This window comes from Chiloscyllium punctatum, unplaced genomic scaffold (genome assembly GCF_047496795.1).
Source record: "Chiloscyllium punctatum isolate Juve2018m unplaced genomic scaffold, sChiPun1.3 scaffold_354, whole genome shotgun sequence".
Taxonomy (NCBI): domain Eukaryota; kingdom Metazoa; phylum Chordata; class Chondrichthyes; order Orectolobiformes; family Hemiscylliidae; genus Chiloscyllium; species Chiloscyllium punctatum.
The window spans coordinates 82,501-100,000 of NW_027310088.1; positions in this window are offsets into that span (position 1 = coordinate 82,501).

Genomic DNA, 17,500 nt, shown 5'->3' on the forward strand with positions numbered 1-17,500 from the left:
ACGGGCACCGCAGGGCGGCAGAGCCATCGCACTTAGCCGGGTGGCAGAGGAGGACCAGTCTATTCACAGATAGCGGCCCAACGACTCCCAGAGCCGGTGGTGCGGCGCGCGAGGTCTGCTCTCATCACAAGAGGCTTTAGGGAGTGCGAAGGCAACGGTCAGCCCGCAGCCTTTCTGGCAACACCCTGGGGAACTAGGCCACTCGTGTCTCGCCTTCATTTTAGACACGAGCGCCTGCGGAGGGACGCCACCCCCTCCGATTGTCAAGAGACCTCCGCACCGGCCTCTGACTTATTCTCAGAATGGACGGAAAGAGCAGGGTAAGCCTTTCAAAAGATTCGACCACGTGCCGAAAACTTTAGACTTCCGTGAGCTCTCCGGCTTGCAACGAGACCCGAAGTCGACGTGCTAAGCACCACGGGACCCCTTTCGCCTGCAGGTCCCGAGCCGCCTTTTTTTTTCAATTTGTTATTACAAGTATCGCGTTCCCCAAACCTGCGTGACGAGCACCGCAGGGCGGCAGAGCCATCGCGCTTGGCCGGGTGGCAGAGGAGGACCAGACTATTCACAGATAGCGGCCCAACGACTCCCAGAGCCGGTGGTGCGGCACGCGAGGTCTGCTCTCATCACAAGTGGCTTTAGGGAGTGCTAAGGCAAGGTTCTGCAGCCTCCACCCTCATCGCAACACCCAGGGTTAGCCAACCCCTCATGTCGTCGAGAGACCTCCGCACAGGCCTCTGACTTAACTCTCAGAATGGACGGAAAGAGCCGGGTAAGCCTTTCAAAAGATTCGACCACGTGCCGAAAACTTTAGACTTCCCTGAGCTCTCCGGCTTGCACCGGGACCCCTTTCGCCTGCAGGTCCCGAGCCGCCTTTATTTTTAATTTTCTGTTACGAGTATCGTGTGCCCCAAACCTGCGTGATAAGCACCGCAGGGCGGCAGAGCCATCGCGCTTGGCCGGGTGGCAGAGGAGGACCAGACTATTCACAGATAGCGGCCCAACGACTCCCAGAGCCGGTGGTGCGGCACGCGAGGTCTGCTCTCATCACAAGTGGCTTTAGGGAGTGCTAAGGCAAGGTTCTGCGGCCTCCACCCTCATCGCAACACCCAGGGTTAGCCAACTCCTCATGTCGTCGAGAGACCTCCGCACAGGCCTCTGACTTAACTCTCAGAATGGACGGAAAGAGCCGTGTAAGCCTTTCAAAAGATTCGACCACGTGCCGAAAACTTTAGACTTCCGTGAGCTCTCCGGCTTGCACCGGGACCCCTTTCGCCTGCAGGTCCCGAGCCGCCTTTATTTTTAATTTGCTGTTACGAGTATCGTGTGCCCCAAACCTGCGTGATAAGCACCGCAGGGCGGCAGAGCCATCGCGATTGGCCGGGTGGCAGAGGAGGACCAGACTATTCACAGATAGCGGCCCAACGACTCCCAGAGCCGGTCGTGCGGCGCGCGAGGTCTGCTCTCTTCACAAGAGGCTTTATTAGGGAGTGCTAAGGCAAGGTTCTGTGCCCTCCACCCTCATCGCAACACCCATGGGAGCCTCCGGTCGTCAATAGACCGCCGCACCGGCCTCTGACTGACTCTCAGAATGGACGGAAAGAGCCGGGTAAGCCTTTCAAAAGATTCGACCACGTGCCGAAAACTTTAGACTTCCGTGAGCTCTCCGGCTTGCACCGAGACCCGAAGTCGACGTGCTAAGCACCACGGGACCCCTTTCGCCTGCAGGTCCCGAGCCGCCTTTATTTGCTGTTACGAGCATCGTGTGCCCCATACCTGCGTGACGAGCACCGCAGGGCGGCAGAGCCATCGCACTTGGCCGGGTGGCAGAGGAGGACCCGACTATTCACAGATAGCGGCCCAACGACTCCCAGAGCCGGTCGTGCGGCGCGCGAGGTCTGCTCTCTTCACAAGAGGCTTTATTAGGGAGTGCTAAGGCAAGGTTCTGTGCCCTCCACCCTCATCGCAACACCCATGGGAGCCTCCGGTCGTCAATAGACCGCCGCACCGGCCTCTGACTGACTCTCAGAATGGACGGAAAGAGCCGGGTAAGCCTTTCAAAAGATTCGACCACGTGCCGAAAACTTTAGACTTCCGTGAGCTCTCCGGCTTGCACCGAGACCCGAAGTCGACGTGCGAAGCACCACGGGACCCCTTTCGCCTGCAGGTCCCGAGCCGCCTTTATTTGCTGTTACGAGCATCGTGTGCCCCATACCTGCGTGACGAGCACCGCAGGGCGGCAGAGCCATCGCACTTGGCCGGGTGGCAGAGGAGGACCCGACTATTCGCAGATAGCGGCCCAACGACTCCCAGAGCCGGTCGTGCGGCGCGCGAGGTCTGCTCTCTTCACAAGAGGCTTTATTAGGGAGTGCTAAGGCAAGGTTCTGTGCCCTCCACCCTCATCGCAACACCCATGGGAGCCTCCGGTCGTCAATAGACCGCCGCACCGGCCTCTGACTGACTCTCAGAATGGACGGAAAGAGCCGGGTAAGCCTTTCAAAAGATTCGACCACGTGCCGAAAACTTTAGACTTCCGTGAGCTCTCCGGCTTGCACCGAGACCCGAAGTCGACGTGCGAAGCACCACGGGACCCCTTTCGCCTGCAGGTCCCGAGCCGCCTTTATTTGCTGTTACGAGCATCGTGTGCCCCATACCTGCGTGACGAGCACCGCAGGGCGGCAGAGCCATCGCACTTGGCCGGGTGGCAGAGGAGGACCAGACTATTCACAGATAGCGGCCCAACGACTCCCAGAGCCGGTCGTGCGGCGCGCGAGGTCTGCTCTCTTCACAAGAGGCTTTATTAGGGAGTGCTAAGGCAAGGTTCTGTGCCCTCCACCCTCATCGCAACACCCATGGGAGCCTCCGGTCGTCAATAGACCGCCGCACCGGCCTCTGACTGACTCTCAGAATGGACGGAAAGAGCCGGGTAAGCCTTTCAAAAGATTCGACCACGTGCCGAAAACTTTAGACTTCCGTGAGCTCTCCGGCTTGCACCGAGACCCGAAGTCGACGTGCTAAGCACCACGGGACCCCTTTCGCCTGCAGGTCCCGAGCCGCCTTTATTTGCTGTTACGAGCATCGTGTGCCCCATACCTGCGTGACGAGCACCGCAGGGCGGCAGAGCCATCGCACTTGGCCGGGTGGCAGAGGAGGACCAGACTATTCACAGATAGCGGCCCAACGACTCCCAGAGCCGGTCGTGCGGCGCGCGAGGTCTGCTCTCATCACAAGAGGCTTTAGGGAGTGCTCAGGCAAGGGTCAGCCCGCAGCCTTCCTGGCAACACCCAGGGGAACCAGGCCACTCGCGTCTCTCGCCTTCATTTTCGACACGAGCGCCTGCGGAGGGCCACCACCCCCTCCGATTGTCAAGAGACCTCCGCACCGGCCTCTGACTTACTCTCAGAATGGACGGAAAGAGCCGGGTAAGCCTTTGAAAAGATTCGACCACGTGCCGAAAACTTTAGACTTCCGTGAGCTCTCCGGCTTGCACCGAGACCCGAAGTCGACGTGCTTAGCACCACGGGACCCCTTTCGCCTGCAGGTCCCGAGCCGCCTTTTATTTTTGTTACGAGTATCGTGTTCCCCAAACCTGGGTGACGAGCACCGCAGGGCGGCAGAGCCATCGCGCTTGTCCGGGTGGCAGAGGAGGACCAGACTATTCACAAATAGCGGCCCAACGACTCCCAGAGCCGGTCGTGCGGCAGGCGAGGTCTGCTCTCATCACAAGAGGCTTTAGGGAGTGCTCAGGCAACGGTCAGCCCGCAGCCTTCTTGGCAACACCCAAGGGAACCAGGCCACTCGCGTCTCTCGCCTTCATTTTGGACACGAGCGCCTGTGGAGGGACGGCCGGAGTCAACGTGGGGTTTGCCCGCCCTCCAATAGTGTCAAAAGACCGCCGCACAAGTCTCTGACTGACTCTTAGAACAGACAGAAAGAGTTTGTCAAATCTGTCAAAAAATTGACAAAGTGTCAAAAATTCGACTTCCAAGAGCTCTCCGGCATGCACTCATACCTGTCATTAAAGTGCTATGCCCGTGGAACCGTTTTTCGGATGCCTTTCAGAACGGTCCCGCGCCGCCATTTTGTTCTAAAAATCGTGTTCCCATATATCTCCGGGTACCCCGCCAACCTCACTGCGGAAAAACTACAAGTGGCACTGAATGGGTCTGAATTCCAAATTTGACTGCATCGGTCTGGAACTCGGTCCGGTCAAAACCGTTTGGATTTTTCTCGGTCCGGACTTCCGCGACAGACAAAGTTAAAGTTTTCGGGCTGCAGGCACAAAACGACAGCTGGCCATTTGCCGGGCTCAATTCACCCAATTCCTCCGGCACTTCGGAGCACATGTTCGGTGTAAGTTTGCGAATCTTTCCCGATGCTGCAGCATTTTCCTCCGCTGACACTTAGAATATTTTTCACACTTTGCTGAAAATTTTTCTAAGTGTTTTTTTCCAAGTTTTCCTGGTTACTGATTTCTTCTTTTTAAACATTTTTCTAAGTTTTTCTGGTTACTGATTTCTTCTTTTTAAACATTTTTCGCAGTTTGTCTGGTTACTGATTTCTTCTTTTTAAACATTTTTCGCCGTTTTTCTGGTTACTGATTTCTTCTTTTTAAACATTTTTCGCCGTTTTTCTGGTTACTGATTTCTTCTTTTTAAACATTTTTCTAAGTTTTTCTGGTTACTCATTTCTTCTTTTTAAACATTTTTCTAAGTTTTTCTGGTTACTGATTTCTTCTTTTTAAACATTTTTCTAAGTTTTCCTGGTTACTCATTTCTTCTTTTTAAACATTTTTCTAAGTTTTTCTGGTTACTCACTTCTTCTTTTTAAACATTTTTCTAAGTTTTTCTGGTTACTGATTTCTTCTTTTTAAACATTTTTCGCAGTTTTTCTGGTTACTGATTTCTTCTTTTTAAACATTTTTCTAAGTTTTTCTGGTTACTGATTTCTTCTTTTTAAACATTTTTCGCAGTTTGTCTGGTTACTGATTTCTTCTTTTTAAACATTTTTCGCAGTTTTTCTGGTTACTGATTTCTTCTTTTTAAACATTTTTCGCAGTTTTTCTGGTTACTGATTTCTTCTTTTTAAACATTTTTCTAAGTTTTCCTGGTTACTGATTTCTTCTTTTTAAACATTTTTCTAAGTTTTTCTGGTTACTCACTTCTTCTTTTGAAACATTTTTCTAAGTTTTTCTGGTTACTGATTTCTTCTTTTTAAACATTTTTCTAAGTTTTCCTGGTTACTGATTTCTTCTTTTTAAACATTTTTCGCAGTTTTTCTGGTTACTGATTTCTTCTTTTTAAACATTTTTCTAAGTTTTTCTGGTTACTCACTTCTTCTTTTTAAACATTTTTCTAAGTTTTCCTGGTTACTGATTTCTTCTTTTTAAACATTTTTCGCAGTTTGTCTGGTTACTGATTTCTTCTTTTTAAACATTTTTCGCAGTTTTTCTGGTTACTGATTTCTTCTTTTTAAACATTTTTCTAAGTTTTTCTGGTTACTCACTTCTTCTTTTATAACATTTTTCTAAGTTTTCCTGGTTACTGATTTCTTCTTTTTAAACATTTTTCTAAGTTTTCCTGGTTACTGATTTCTTCTTTTTAAACATTTTTCTAAGTTTTTCTGGTTACTCATTTCTTCTTTTTAAACATTTTTCGCAGTTTTTCTGGTTACTGATTTCTTCTTTTTAAACATTTTTCTAAGTTTTTCTGGTTACTCACTTCTTCTTTTTAAACATTTTCCTAAGTTTTCCTGGTTACTGATTTCTTCTTTTTAAACATTTTTCTAAGTTTTCCTGGTTACTCATTTCTTCTTTTTGATCATTTTTCTAAGTTTTCCTGGTTACTGATTTCTTCGTTTTGAACATTTTTCTAAGTTTTCCTGGTTACTCACTTCTTCTTTTCAAACATTTTTCTTCGTTTTTCTGTTTACTCATTTAGCACTTTCAGGCACTTTCCCATCATTTCCTCGTTCCCGATTTCACCCTTTAAAACGCTTTCGGGCATTTCCCTAAGTTTTGCGGTTCACTCGTTTGGGACTCACTGACACCTTCTCTAGCTTCCCTGCTCACTTTTTTCGTACTGTTGAGAAAATTCGAACCCTTTCCTTAACTATGCCGGTTACTGACTTCACCGCTTCAGACCCTTGTCCCCGTAATGAAAGATACCATTTCCCACCGTGGGAAATGCACGAAAATCGGACTGAACACGGGGGAGGCTCCCCCCTCGAAGGCGAGACCGTCGGCAGAACCGCCGGGTCAAACCCGGCTGAGCTACCCGGCTTACAAGTCTCAAAGTCGGTATGAGCAGTCACGTCCACCCCCATTCCCTTTTGGACCACTTCCCACGGTTCCAAATGCATGAAAATCGGCCTGTACACGGGGGAGGCACCCGCCTCGAAGACGAGACCGTCGGCAGAACCGCCGGGTCAAACCCGGCTGAGCTACCCGGCTCGGAAGCGCCAAAGTCGGGTTGAGCAGTCACATTCACTCCCATCCCCTTTTGGGCAACTTCCCACGGTTGGAAATGCATGGAAATCGGACTGAACACGGGGGAGGCTCCCCCCTCGAAGGCGAGACCGTCGGCAGAACCGCCGGATCAAACCCGGCTGAGCTACCCGGCTTACAAGTCTCAAAGTCGGTATGAGCAGACACGTCCACCCCCATTCCCTTTTGGACCACTTCCCACGGTTCGAAATGCATGAAAATCGGCCTGTATACGGGGGTGGCACCCGCCTCGAAGACGAGACCGTCGGCAGAACCGCCGGGTCAAACCCGGCCGGGCTACCCGGGTTAGAAGCCCTAGAGTCGGGTTGAGCAGTCACAATCACTCCCATCCCCTTTTGAACCTGTTCCCACCGTTGGAAATGCACGAAAATCGGCCTGTACACGGGGGAGGCTCCCCCCTCGAAGGCGAGACCGTCGGCAGAACCGCCGGGTCAAACCCGGCTGAGCTACCCGGCTTACAAGTCTCGAAGTCGGGTTGAGCAGTCACATTCACTCCCATCGACTTTTGGGCAACTTCCCACCGTTGCAAATGCATGAAAATCGGCCTGTACACGGGGGAGGCACCCGCCTCGAAGTCGAGACCGTCGGCAGAACCGCCGGGTCCAACCCGGCTGAGCTACCCGGCTTACAAGTCTCAAAGCCGGGTTGGGCAGTCACGTTCACCCCCATTCCCTTTTGGATCACTTCCCACGGTTCGAAATGCACGAAAACCGGCCTGTACACGGGGGAGGGTCCGCCCTCGAAGGCGAGACCGTCGGCAGAACCGCCGGGTCAAACCTGGCTGAGCTACCCGGCTTACAAGTCTCAAAGTCGGGTTGAGCAGTCACGTTCACTCCCATCGACTTTTAGACCACTTCCCACGGTTCGAAATGCACGAACATCGGCCTGTACACGGGGGAGGCACCCGCCTCGAAGACGAGACCGTCGGCAGAACCGCCGGGTCAAACCCGGCCGAGCTACCCGGGTTAGAAGCCTCAGAGTCGGGTTGAGCAGTCACATTCACTCCCATCGACTTTTGGGCAACTTCCCACCGTTGCAAATGCACGAAAATCGGCCTGTACACGGGGGAGGCACCCGCCTCGAAGACGAGACCGTCGGCAGAACCGCCGGAACAAACCCGGCTGAGCTACCCGGCTTACAAGTCTCAAAGTCGGTATGAGCAGACACGTCCACCCCCATTCCCTTTTGGACCACTTCACACGGTTCGAAATGCATGAAAATCGGCCTGTATACGGGGGAGGCACCCGCCTCGAAGACGAGACCGTCGGCAGACCCGCCGGGTCAAACCCGGCTGAGCTACCCGGGTTAGAAGCCTCAGAGTCGGGTTGAGCAGTCGCATTCACCCCCATCCCCTTTTGAACCTGTTCCCACCGTTGGAAATGCACGAAAATCGGCCTGTACACGGGGGAGGCGCCCCTCTCGAAGGCGAGACCGACGGCAGAACCGCCGGGTCAAACCCGGCCGAGCTACCCGGGTTAGAAGCCTCAGAGTCGGGTTGAGCAGTCACATTCACTCCCATCCCCTTTTGAACCTGTTCCCACCGTTGGAAATGCACGAAAATCGGCCTGTACACGGGGGAGGCCCCCCCCCTCTCGAAGACGAGACCGTCGGCAGACCCGCCGGAACAAACCCGGCTGAGCTACCCGGCTTACAAGTCTCAAAGTCGGTATGAGCAGACACGTCCACCCCCATTCCCTTTTGGACCACTTCCCACGGTACGAAATGCATGAAAATCGGCCTGTACACGGGGGAGGCACCCGCCTCGAAGACGAGACCGTCGGCAGAACCGCCGGGTCAAACCCGGCCGGGCTACCCGGGTTAGAAGCCCTAGAGTCGGGTTGAGCAGTCACAATCACTCCCATCCCCTTTTGAACCTGTTCCCACCGTTGGAAATGCATGAAAATCGGCCTGGACACGGGGGAGGCTCCCCCCTCGATGACGAGACCGTCGGCAGAACCGCCGGAACAAACCCGGCTGAGCTACCCGGCTTACAAGTCTCAAAGTCGGTATGAGCAGACACGTCCACCCCCATTCCCTTTTGGACCACTTCCCACCGTTGGAAATGCACGAAAATCGGCCTGTACACGGGGGAGGCACCGGCCTCGAAGACGAGACCGTCGGCAGAACCGCCGGGTCAAACCCGGCTGAGCTACCCGGCTCGGAAGCGCCAAAGTCGGGTTGAGCAGTCACATTCACTCCCATCGACTTTTGGGCAACTTCCCACGGTTCGAAATGCACAAGATTCGGCCTGAACACGGGGGACGCTCCCCCCTCGAAGGCGAGACCGTCGGCAGACCCGCCGGGTCAAACCCGGCTGAGCTACCCGGCTCGGAAGCGCCAAAGTCGGTATGAGCAGTCACGTTCACTCCCATCCCCTTTTGGACCGCTTCCCACGGTACGAAATGCATGAAAATCGGCCTGTACACGGGGGAGGCACCCGCCTCGAAGACGAGACCGTCGGCAGAACCGCCGGGTCAAACCCGGCTGAGCTACCCGGCTTACAAGTCTCAAAGTCGGGTTGAGCAGTCACATTCACTCCCATCGACTTTTGGGCAACTTCCCACGGTTCGAAATGCACAAAATTCGGCCTGAACACGGGGGACGCTCCCCCCTCGAAGGCGAGACCGTCGGCAGAACCGCCGGGTCAAACCCGGCTGAGCTACCCGGCTTAAAAGTCTCAAAGTCGGTATGAGCAGTCACATTCACCCCCATTCCCTTTTGGACCACTTCCCACCGTTGGAAATGCACGAAAATCGGCCTGTACACGGGGGAGGCACCGGCCTCGAAGACGAGACCGTCGGCAGAACCGCCGGATCAAACCCGGCCGAGCTACCCGGGTTAGAAGCCTCAGAGTCGGGTTGAGCAGTCACATTCACCCCCATCCCCTTTTGAACCTCTTCCCACCGTTGGAAATGCACGAAAATCGGCCTGTACACGGGGGAGGCCCCCCTCTCGAAGACGAGACCGTCGGCAGACCCGCCGGATCAAACCCGGCCGAGCTACACGGCTTACAAGTCTCGATGTCGGTATGAGCAGTCACGTCCACCCCCATTCCCTTTTGGACCACTTCCCACGGTACGAAATGCATGAAAATCGGCCTGTACACGGGGGAGGCACCCGCCTCGAAGACGAGACCGTCGGCAGAACCGCCGGGTCAAACCCGGCTGAGCTACCCGGCTCGGAAGCGCCAAAGTCGGGTTGATCAGTCACATTCACTCCCATCCCCTTTTGGGCCACTTCCCACGGTTCGAAATGCACGAAAATCGGCCTGTACACGGGGGAGGCTCCCCCCTCGAAGGCGAGACCGTCGGCAGAACCGCCGGGTCAAACCCGGCTGAGCTACCCGGGTTAGAAGCCTCAAAGTCGGGTTGAGCAGTCACGTCCACCCCCATCCCCTTTTGGACCACTTCCCACGGTTCGAAATGCACGAAAATCGGCCTGTACACGGGGGAGGCACCCGCCTCGAAGACGAGACCGTCGGCAGACCCGCCGGATCAAACCCGGCCGAGCTACACGGCTTACAAGTCTCAATGTCGGTATGAGCAGTCACGTCCACCCCTATTCCCTTTTGGACCACTTCCCACGGTACGAAATGCATGAAAATCGGCCTGTACACGGGGGAGGCACCCTCCTCGAAGACGAGACCGTCGGCAGAACCGCCGGGTCAAACCCGGCTGAGCTACCCGGCTCGGAAGCGCCAAAGTCGGGTTGAGCAGTCACATTCACTCCCATCGACTTTTGGGCAACTTCCCACGGTTCGAAATGCACAAAATTCGGCCTGAACACGGGGGACGCTCCCCCCTCGAAGGCGAGACCGTCGCCAGAACCGCCGGGTCAAATCCGGCTGAGCTACCCGCGTTACAGGTCTCAAAGTCGGGTTGAGCAGTCACGTTCACTCCCATCGACTTTTAGACCACTTCCCACGGTTCGAAATGCACGAAAATCGGCCTGTACACGGGGGAGGGTCCGCCCTCGAAGGCGAGACCGTCGGCAGAACCGCCGGGTCAAACCTGGCTGAGCTACCCGGCTTACAAGTCTCAAAGTCGGGTTGAGCAGTCACGTTCACTCCCATCGACTTTTAGACCACTTCCCACGGTTCGAAATGCACGAAAATCGGCCTGTACACGGGGGAGGCACCCGCCTCGAAGACGAGACCGTCGGCAGAACCGCCGGGTCAAACCCGGCCGAGCTACCCGGGTTAGAAGCCTCAGAGTCGGGTTGAGCAGTCACGTTCACTCCCATCGACTTTTAGACCACTTCCCACGGTTGGAAATGCACGAAAATCGGCCTGTACACGGGGGTGGCATCCGCCTCGAAGACGAGACCGTCGGCAGAACCGCCGGGTCAAACCCGGCTGAGCTACCCGGCTTACAAGTCTCAAAGTCGGGTTGAGCAGTCACATTCACTCCCATCGACTTTTGGGCAACTTCCCACGGTTCGAAATGCACAAGATTCGGCCTGAACACGGGGGACGCTCCCCCCTCGAAGGCGAGACCGTCGGCAGACCCGCCGGGTCAAACCCGGCTGAGCTACCCGGCTCGGAAGCGCCAAAGTCGGGTTGAGCAGTCACGTTCACTCCCATCCCCTTTTGGACCGCTTCCCACGGTACGAAATGCATGAAAATCGGCCTGTACACGGGGGAGGCACCCGCCTCGAAGACGAGACCGTCGGCAGAACCGCCGGGTCAAACCCGGCTGAGCTACCCGGCTTACAAGTCTCAAAGTCGGGTTGAGCAGTCACATTCACTCCCATCGACTTTTGGGCAACTTCCCACGGTTCGAAATGCACAAAATTCGGCCTGAACACGGGGGACGCTCCCCCCTCGAAGGCGAGACCGTCGGCAGAACCGCCGGGTCAAACCCGGCTGAGCTACCCGGCTTAAAAGTCTCAAAGTCGGTATGAGCAGTCACATTCACCCCCATTCCCTTTTGGACCACTTCCCACGGTTGGAAATGCATGAAAATCGGCCTGGACACGGGGGAGGCTCCCCCCTCGATGACGAGACCGTCGGCAGAACCGCCGGAACAAACCCGGCTGAGCTACCCGGCTTACAAGTCTCAAAGTCGGTATGAGCAGACACGTCCACCCCCATTCCCTTTTGGACCACTTCCCACCGTTGGAAATGCACGAAAATCGGCCTGTACACGGGGGAGGCACCGGCCTCGAAGACGAGACCGTCGGCAGAACCGCCGGATCAAACCCGGCCGAGCTACCCGGGTTAGAAGCCTCAGAGTCGGGTTGAGCAGTCACATTCACTCCCATCCCCTTTTGAACCTCTTCCCACCGTTGGAAATGCACGATAATCGGCCTGTACACGGGGGAGGCTCCCCCCTCGAAGGCGAGACCGTCGGCAGAACCGCCGGGTCAAACCCGGCTGAGCTACCCGGCTTAAAAGTCTCAAAGTCGGGTTGAGCAGTCACATTCACTCCCATCGACTTTTGGGCAACTTCCCACCGTTGCAAATGCATGAAAATCGGCCTGTACACGGGGGAGGCTCCGCCCTCGAAGGCGAGACCGACGGCAGAACCGCCGGGTCAAACCCGGCCGGGCTACCCGGGTTAGAAGCCTCAGAGTCGGGTTGAGCAGTCGCATTCACCCCCATCCCCTTTTGAACCTCTTCCCACCGTTGGAAATGCACGAAAATCGGCCTGTACACGGGGGAGGCACCGGCCTCGAAGACGAGACCGTCGGCAGAACCGCCGGATCAAACCCGGCCGAGCTACCCGGGTTAGAAGCCTCAGAGTCGGGTTGAGCAGTCACATTCACTCCCATCCCCTTTTGAACCTCTTCCCACCGTTGGAAATGCACGGAAATCGGCCTGTACACGGGGGAGGCTCCCCCCTCGAAGGCGAGACCGTCGGCAGAACCGCCGGGTCAAACCCGGCTGAGCTACCCGGCTTACAAGTCTCGAAGTCGGGTTGAGCAGTCACATTCACTCCCATCCCCTTTTGGGCAACTTCCCACCGTTGCAAATGCATGAAAATCGGCCTGTACACGGGGGAGGGAGCCGCCTCGAAGACGAGACCGTCCGCAGAACCGCTGGATCAAACCCGGCTGAGCTACCAGGCTCGGAAGCGCCAAAGTCGGTATGAGCAGTCACATTCACTCCCATCCCCTTTTGGGCCACTTCCCACGGTTCGAAATGCACGAAAATCGGACTGAACACGGGGGAGGCTCCCCCCTCCAAAACGAGACCATCGGCAGAATCGACGGGTCAAACCCGGCCGAGCTACCCGGGTTAGAAGCCTCAGAGTCGGGTTGAGCAGTCACGTTCACTCCCATCCCCTTTTGGACCTCTTCCCACCGTTGGAAATGCACGAAAATCGGCCTGTACACGGGGGAGGGTCCGCCCTCGAAGGCGGGACCGTCGGCAGAACCGCCGGGTCAAACCCGGCTGAGCTACCCGGCTTACAAGTCTCAAAGCCGGGTTGAGCAGTCACGTCCACCCCCATTCCCTTTTGGACCACTTCCCACGGTTGGAAATGCACGAAAATCGGCCTGGACACGGGGGAGGCTCCCCCCTCGATGACGAGACCGTCGGCAGAACCGCCGGGTCAAACCCGGCCGAGCTATCCGGGTTAGAAGCCTCAAAGTCGGGTTGAGCAGTCACGTCCACCCCCATCCCCTTTTGGACCACTTCCCACGGTTCGAAATGCACGAAAATCGGCCTGTACACGGGGGAGGCACCCGCCTCGAAGACGAGACCGTCGGCAGACCCGCCGGATCAAACCCGGCCGAGCTACACGGCTTACAAGTCTCAATGTCGGTATGAGCAGTCACGTCCACCCCTATTCCATTTTGGACCACTTCCCACGGTACGAAATGCATGAAAATCGGCCTGTACACGGGGGAGGCACCCGCCTCGAAGACGAAACCGTCGGCAGAACCGCCGGGTCAAACCCGGCTGAGCTACCCGGCTCGGAAGCGCCAAAGTCGGGTTGAGCAGTCACATTCACTCCCATCGACTTTTGGGCAACTTCCCACGGTTCGAAATGCACAAAATTCGGCCTGAACACGGGGGACGCTCCCCCCTCGAAGGCGAGACCGTCGGCAGAACCGCCGGGTCAAACCCGGCTGAGCTACCCGGGTCGGAAGCGCCAAGGTCGGTATGAGCAGTCACATTCACTCCCATCCCCTTTTGGACCGCTTCCCACGGTTTGAAATGCACGAAAATCGGCCTGTACACGGGGGAGGCTCCGCCCTCGAAGGCGAGACCGACGGCAGAACCGCCGGGTCAAACCCGGCCGGGCTACCCGGGTTAGAAGCCTCAGAGTCGGGTTGAGCAGTCACATTCACCCCCATCCCCTTTTGAACCTCTTCCCACCGTTGGAAATGCACGAAAATCGGCCTGTACACGGGGGAGGCGCCCCTCTCGAAGGCGAGACCGACGGCAGAACCGCCGGGTCAAACCCGGCCGAGCTACCCGGGTTAGAAGCCTCAGAGTCGGGTTGAGCAGTCACATTCACCCCCATCCCCTTTTGAACCTCTTCCCACCGTTGGAAATGCACGAAAATCGGCCTGTACACGGGGGAGGCCCCCCTCTCGAAGACGAGACCGTCGGCAGACCCGCCGGATCAAACCCGGCCGAGCTACACGGCTTACAAGTCTCGATGTCGGTATGAGCAGTCACGTCCACCCCCATTCCCTTTTGGACCACTTCCCACGGTACGAAATGCATGAAAATCGGCCTGTACACGGGGGAGGCACCCGCCTCGAAGACGAGACCGTCGGCAGAACCGCCGGGTCAAACCCGGCTGAGCTACCCGGCTCGGAAGCGCCAAAGTCGGGTTGAGCAGTCACATTCACCCCCATCCCCTTTTGGGCCACTTCCCACGGTTCGAAATGCATGAAAATCGGCCTGTACACGGGGGACGCTCCCCCCTCGAAGGCGAGGCAGTCGGCAGAACCGCCGGGTCAAACCCGGCTGAGCTACCCGGGTTAGATGCCTCAAAGTCGGGTTGAGCAGTCACATTCACCCCCATCCCCTTTCGGCCCCCTTCCCACGGTTGGAAATGCATGAAAATCGGCCTGTACACGGTGGGCGCTCCCCCCTCGAAGGTGAGACCTTCGGCAGAACCGCCGGGTCAAATCCTGCCGAGCTACCCGCGTTAGAGGTCTCAATGTCGGCTTCAGCAGTCACATTCAATCCCATTCCCGTTTGGACCTCTTCCCGCCGATGGAAATGCACAAAATTCGGCCTGAACACGCGGGGCGCTCCCCCCTCGAAGGCGAGACCGTCGCCAGAACCGCCGGGTCAAATCCGGCTGAGCTACCCGCGTTACAGGTCTCAAAGTCGGGTTGAGCAGTCACGTTCACCCCCATCCCCTTTCGGACCCCTTCCCACGGTTGGAAATGCATGAAAATCGGCCTGTACACGGTGGGCGCTCCCCCCTCGAAGGTGAGACCTTCGGCAGAACCGCCGGGTCAAATCCGGCCGAGCTACCCGCGTTAGAGGTCTCAATGTCGGCTTCAGCAGTCACATTCAATCCCATTCCCGTTTGGACCTCTTCCCGCCGATGGAAATGCACAAAATTCGGCCTGAACACGCGGGACGCTCCCCCCTCGAAGGTGAGACCTTCGGCAGAACCGCCGGGTCAAATCCGGCCGAGCTACCCGCGTTAGAGGTCTCAATGTCGGCTTCAGCAGTCACATTCAATCCCATTCCCGTTTGGACCTCTTCCCGCCGATGGAAATGCACAAAATTCGGCCTGAACACGCGGGGCGCTCCCCCCTCGAAGGCGAGACCGTCGCCAGAACCGCCGGGTCAAATCCGGCTGAGCTACCCGCGTTACAGGTCTCAAAGTCGGCTTCAGCAGTCACATTCAATCCCATTCCCTTTTGGAACACTTCCCGCCGTTAACAATGCACGATATTCGGACTGAACACGGGGGCCGGTCCGCCCTCGAAGTCAACACCGTCCGCAGAACCGCCGGGGCAAATCCGGCTGAGCTACCCCGCCCCCGAACACTCAAAGTCCCTCTGAAGCCTTGCATTCGCCTCCTTGGAAAATTGACGTCAAACATTACCAAAATCGGGGGCACGAGCACTAAAGCTAAGTCTCACCCTTTCCCTATCCCTAACCAGGAACCGAACGCCCACCCTCAGCCTCACACCAACGCCGGTGCCACTCCAGACAGACACACCCTTCAAAACCACACCCATCCGGCCATGCAACTCAAAAAGGGTCCAAATTCAGAAACACCCCCTTCAAAAGGCACTCCATCCTCGGCCACACCACCGGGACATGCTCCCCTCGGCGATAATTAAGCCCCCACCACTATTTGAAGCCAACTGCAGCCGCAACTCGAACGGAGAAATCAGTAACCAATTCAAAAATGCGCTTGGTTACTGATTTCTACTGAGCCGAAAAAATTCTAAGTGTCGGTGGTTACTGATTTGTACCGACCCGAAAATATTCTAAGTGTCAGTGGTTACTGATTTATACCAAGTCGAAAATATTCTAAGTGTCAGTGGTTACTGATTTATACCGACTCGAAAAAATTCTAAGTGTCGGTGGTTACTGATTTATACCAACTCGAAAAAATTCTAAGTGTCGGTGGTTACTGATTTATACCAACTCGAAAAAATTCTAAGTGTCAGTGGTTACTGATTTATACCAAGTCGAAAATATTCTAAGTGTCGGTGGTTACTGATTTATACCAACTCGAAAATATTCTAAGTGTCAGTGGTTACTGATTTATACCAACCCGAAAATATTCTAAGTGTCAGTGGTTACTGATTTATACCAACTCGAAAAAATTCTAAGTGTCAGTGGTTACTGATTTATACCAACCCGAAAAAATTCTAAGTGTCGGTGGTTACTGATTTATACCAACTCGAAAAAATTCTAAGTGTCGGTGGTTACTGATTTATACCAAGTCGAAAAAATTCTAAGTGTCAGTGGTTACTGATTTATACCGACTCGAAAATATTCTAAGTGTCGGTGGTTACTGATTTATACCAAGTCGAAAATATTCTAAGTGTCAGTGGTTACTGATTTATACCAACCCGAAAATATTCTAAGTGTCAGTGGTTACTGATTTATACCAACTCGAAAAAATTCTAAGTGTCAGTGGTTACTGATTTATACCAACCCGAAAAAATTCTAAGTGTCGGTGGTTACTGATTTATACCAACTCGAAAAAATTCTAAGTGTCGGTGGTTACTGATTTATACCAAGTCGAAAAAATTCTAAGTGTCAGTGGTTACTGATTTATACCGACTCGAAAATATTCTAAGTGTCGGTGGTTACTGATTTATACCAAGTCGAAAATATTCTAAGTGTCAGTGGTTACTGATTTATACCAAGTCGAAAATATTCTAAGTGTCAGTGGTTACTGATTTATACCGACTCGAAAATATTCTAAGTGTCGGTGGTTACTGATTTATACCAAGTCGAAAATATTCTAAGTGTCGGTGGTTACTGATTTATACCAACTCGAAAAAATTCTAAGTGTCGGTGGTTACTGATTTATACCAACCCGAAAAAATTCTAAGTGTCAGTGGTTACTGATTTATACCAAGTCGAAAATATTCTAAGTGTCGGTGGTTACTGATTTATACCAACTCGAAAATATTCTAAGTGTCAGTGGTTACTGATTTATACCAACTCGAAAATATTCTAAGTGTCAGTGGTTACTGATTTATACCGACCCGAAAAAATTCTAAGTGTCGGTGGTTACTGATTTATACCAACCCGAAAATATTCTAAGTGTCGGTGGTTACTGATTTATACCAACCCGAAAATATTCTAAGTGTCGGTGGTTACTGATTTATACCAACTCGAAAAAATTCTAAGTGTCAGTGGTTACTGATTTATACCAACTCGAAAATATTCTAAGTGTCGGTGGTTACTGATTTATACCAACTCGAAAAAATTCTAAGTGTCGGTGGTTACTGATTTATACCAACCCGAAAATATTCTAAGTGTCGGTGGTTACTGATTTATACCAACCCGAAAAAATTCTAAGTGTCGGTGGTTACTGATTTATACCA